The sequence below is a fragment of the Poecilia reticulata genome, linkage group LG2 (genome assembly GCF_000633615.1).
Source record: "Poecilia reticulata strain Guanapo linkage group LG2, Guppy_female_1.0+MT, whole genome shotgun sequence".
Taxonomy (NCBI): Eukaryota; Metazoa; Chordata; class Actinopteri; order Cyprinodontiformes; family Poeciliidae; genus Poecilia; species Poecilia reticulata.
Window position 1 is genome coordinate 21,978,986 of NC_024332.1, and position 4,821 is coordinate 21,983,806.

Consider the following 4,821-nt stretch of genomic DNA (forward strand, 5'->3'; position numbering starts at 1 on the left):
ATAGATAGATAGATAGATAGATAGATAGATAGATCCTACAAAGGTTAGCTCCAGCACCAGGGTCTTTCTTCTGTGATTAACAATTTGTTTGCTTAATGTGATTTCTCCTGCTCAATTTCATTTCTGCTTGTGTTTCTGATTTCTTTATGCCCCTTCCACTTTCTAGGATTTTTTGTGCTTTCTTTTCTACTTCTTATGCTTTATTCAGATCTTTTTTTCTAATTTCTGTTTCTTCTAATTTATAATTTTTACTTTTCTTCTCTTTCTATTATTTCAGCTTTTATATCATTATTTTATTATTATTTTATATTATACTACTACATTCCTTGACAAACACAGTGTTCAACTCTGCATGTTGTGTTTAGTTATATAATATATATGATATTTGCTCTAAAAACTAGACAAAAATACACTAATGCATGAAGCGTACATTGTACATTGAACACATATATTGAACACTGCATAAATCATTAGAAATTCGAGGGCTACAGCTAACTCAGCAGCGCTTCGCTTTCACAGACGGTGGGGACTGAACGGCTCTTTACTTAGAAAATAGGACTGGAGTTTCACAGTGAGCCGTTCTTTGTTCTTGTAATGCTTTGCATACACTGCAGTAGCTATCATTATTTTATTTAATCATATACATTAGTGTGAGTGAGAACCACACGTGCGAAGCTTATAGTCGTTCGTCCCGAACAGAATTTCAGTTTGTATCAGGTTCAGGCTTTGTACTTTAGCGGTGAAACAGGTCAGTCATTATGGTGTTGGACCTGGCAAATGCTACTTTGGTGGTGAAAAACTTGACTGAAGCATGACGCTTCAGTCAAGTTTTAATAAATTTGACTGATCAAAACTTAAGTGTCAAAAGTTTACAGGAGGAAAAAGTTCATAGTATTTGGTAGAATAACCTTTTTAACACCATAAATTTGGTTAAATGTTTAAAGTTTCCTTCCACAAGCTTTTCACAACTGTCTTGAATTTTGGCCCATTCCTCCTGATAGAACTAATGTGGTTAACTGGTTAACTGGTCAGTTTGTTGCCCAACTTGCTCACACGCACCGTTGTAGCTCTGCCCACTATTTCTCTACCAGACTCCAATTGGGGCTTTTCTATGGCTGCTCAGAAACATTGACTTTGTTATCCTTAAGCCACCTTGTAACCTTTGGCTTATCGGGTCATTGCCTACCTGCAAGGTCCATTTAACATCATGGCTGATGACTTCATATGAGGAGTTTCCAAGTAATGTTCTTTCTTCTTCAGACCATCTTCATGAGACCACTTCTTTTCTGTGAAGTGAATCAGTCCCCCTATGCATCAAACTTACCTGCAGCATGATGCAGCGACCCCCATACCTAACAGCAGGGAAAGTGTTCTCAGGCTCAGCCCATGTTTGTGCAGGACTATCTTTATATGGTAACCAGTAACAGACATACGTGAGTGTTCTGAGCAGCGCAAACATCCAGATAAAACTGACCTTCCTTAGCATTAGTAGCTAAGGAGCGACAGCTAGCTTAAGGAAACAACTGTTTGTTTTGTCTCTGTCAACGTGCTGTGAGGCCTTTGTTGCTTAAAGTCCAACATACATCTTCATTTAACCGTTGGCTGAAATATCAACACCTTACTTTCACTGCCTTTTACTTGTATCCAGGGCAACGCACCTGGATACAAGACAATACACTGGATGCACAAACTACTGGAATTTTTATTGCAGGGTCACCTAATGCAGTGATTTAAACTGTGATTTAATTTTAAAACTGGAAGGCGAATCACAAAAATACTACGCTATACAGCCAATCATTGAAACTAGTAACAATTCCATCTTTTTTATTCTTAAAGATGGCTTACAAAGCTGTAGGAAAAGGAGGAAAAGTAAACTAATCCGTCTCAGCCATTGTACAGAACTGCTATAGAATCCGTCCTTGGAATCCCTCCAGTTGCTTTGACAGATCGTAAACATGTTCTGGTTCCTCATGACCTTTTGTTATTAAATGGCTGACCCTTAACTCAGTGCATGTGTATGATTAAGTGTATTATTAAAGCAGAGATGCTTTTTTTTAGTCTATTAACCGATACGGAAGCCTTTTTCCATTTCACTGGGTCAAAGTGATCCCAGTCCACTGAAGTGTTATATGGATGAAATGATAAAGTAAGACTGAGACGATATATCAGCTTTACTGTCTGGAGCTTAAATCTACAAGCAGCTCTTGGCATGTTTTTGTCTTTGATTTAATATGTCTTTCCTCTGCCTCTGACATCTGTTTCACTCGCAGAACAATAGGAAAGCTCTTTTTTTTTTTTTTTTTTACTTATTTGGTCACATGGTGACTGGATTCCACATGAATCATATTTTAATATCACTGTGGGGAATTCATGTCATCCTGCTCTGCTAGCTCTCAGCTTTAAATGGCAGTCGGGGGGTTACTTCTGAAATAACCAGGAGAAATGAGAAGTCTCTTTTCTTATCTCATGATCAGATGTATTTCATATCTACACTCCAGGTTTCAGAGATCTGTGTGTTTGTGAAGCTCGTCAAGCCAACCTTTCAACGCCGAGTCATTATCACAGTTCAAAAGAAACCTGAAATGTGAGTGTTAGCCCAGAAAAGTGACTAACAGCTTCCTGTATGCTTCTCTGTTTGTAAGAATGCATGTGTGTGTGTGTGTACGTGTGCAAATGACAGAAGCTGTTTACACATGCCCAGACACACATGCATGGACACACACAGTGGACCCTTTTTTTGATTTGTTTTCCTCCTTTAGTTTAAGGGCCCAACGTGTTTTGCAGTGATACTTATCCTGCTTTGATTGTGACAGAACGTACGTCGTTCAGCTGTCAGCCAGGTCTGCACCCTGGAGGTCCGGTGTGTGGGTCCATACTGGTCAGATACTTCTGTATAACAGCTAATTATGTGTTCAGCTGGAATGATAATTTAGCATAGAGCTACTAAGATTCTTGAGAGCAAAAATTTGGTGCACAAGTTTATATTAATTGAAATGATCCCTTTTCACTACAGGGTCAAAACAACACATACAGTTCCAGTTATTCAAATTCATTCACCCAGATGTTTTAACATATAATGCTGAATGTTCTAAAAATAGTTTTATGCAAACTGAGGCCTATGAACCCATGTTGACCACAGCTGGGGAATTCTCTTAATATACGGAACATTTGGTAAACAGTCTGTACTTGTATCAAGTCCAGAGAACCCCAAATGCTCCACACTGCATTCAGCCATTCATCCATTCACATTCACACAACTATGGTGGCAAACTACTGGATAGTAGTAGCCACAGCTGCTCTGGGGCAGACTGATAGAGGAGAGGCTTCCATGCACCAGCACCGCCTGTCGGGCCCTGCTGACCACCACCATCAGGTGGGTGAAGATGGGGGAAGTGTTTTAGCCTGGACCACAATGAGCAGGGATGGAATTGGCAACCTACCGCTGTTGCCACCATCGTCCCTATTTGCTTGACAGAATATGGATACAAATATAGATTCACAAAAATTGGGGAAAAAAGTATTTCTGATCCATTTCTATAGTGATGTCAAACTGTTATTCGGCATAATTTACTTGGCTATCTCTCTACTTTGGGCTGGAAAACCGACCCAATCGGTCACTCTCGGATGAAGCAAATCCATTAGGAACTGACCACAACATGCTGGCTGCAGGCTCACCTGAACCGGAAACTTCTGGAGCGCTAGTGTCCTGTGTTGACAGTTTTAAATCATCACGGACTGAGACGATTTTGATCAAGAATGGAGGCCCCGCTCCACAACGGTGGCATTTAAACTCAACTGAAATTTGCAGCTTTCAATAAAAAAAGGAGCATTTTGGAGAAATGTTTGTTTAATGGAGTCAAAGAGAGAATGCTATGCTAGCATTCAAACTGGTTAGCGGTAGCAGCAGGATGGGGTTTGCTTTTAACTAATGACAGTGTGAATATCAACATATATGTAAACACATTGATTTTGTTGGGAGCAGTAATGGGAGGAAGGATCTGTGAAAAAGCAAAGGAGTTATATCATACAAATAGCTTAAACACATCTGTGCAAACCTCGGTCTGTCTGTCTCTATATTGAAGCCTCCAAGTATAATTTTATGAATGAATTTAAACTTTAAAGACCCAATTCTAGTTTTTAAAGTTTTTGAAATTGTATGGAGGCTCATTAGCCCATCCTGGAAAAAATGGTTTCACCTATTATAACCCAAATTATAGTGACAGTAGCAAGTATAACTTCCCTTATCAACTGTATATGGAAGACATTTTGCACAAAAATAAAAACAAGATTATTAGTGTTTTGTATGTGTTAATATGAAGGAACACTTTTTACAATCTGAATCATAAATGAAATGCACCCTGTTCACCAGAAACCATATCACTAGTCAAATTCTGACATCCTAATATATTTTGAACTCGGTGATTTATAAAACTCTGCCTTACTTTTGATCCCTGCCGGTTATAAACGCTAATATAATGTATACCAAATATAAAAAATATGGTCCTGAAACATGAAGACAGCCACTGTCTCTCTCCTCTCTCTTTCTGTGTCCTGAGACCAGTGGTTTCGTGTATCTGTACCAATTTTCGTGTATCTGTACTTTACTTAAGTAGATTTAATAATGGGTACTTTCTACTTTTACTCCACTACATTTTACAGTAAGTATCTGTACTTTCTACTTCACTACATTTCTACAAAAGTGTCGCGTTACTCGTTACATCCAAGTCGCGTAGTACGGAGCCCTCCAGGGGACATGAGGAATTTGAGCTTTTTTCCGTTAAAATGTGAAGTTCAGGGACTTAAGGTGGCGCCGTAAAATCC

At 39.0% G+C, this 4,821-nt stretch overlaps 1 protein-coding gene across 3 annotated transcripts in view; it reads left to right on the forward strand.

The window, feature by feature from the left end:
* The window catches only part of kalrna (kalirin RhoGEF kinase a), a 174,826-nt gene that overhangs the window by 56,452 nt on the left and 113,553 nt on the right, over positions 1 to 4,821 (forward strand). The window lies entirely within an intron of this gene.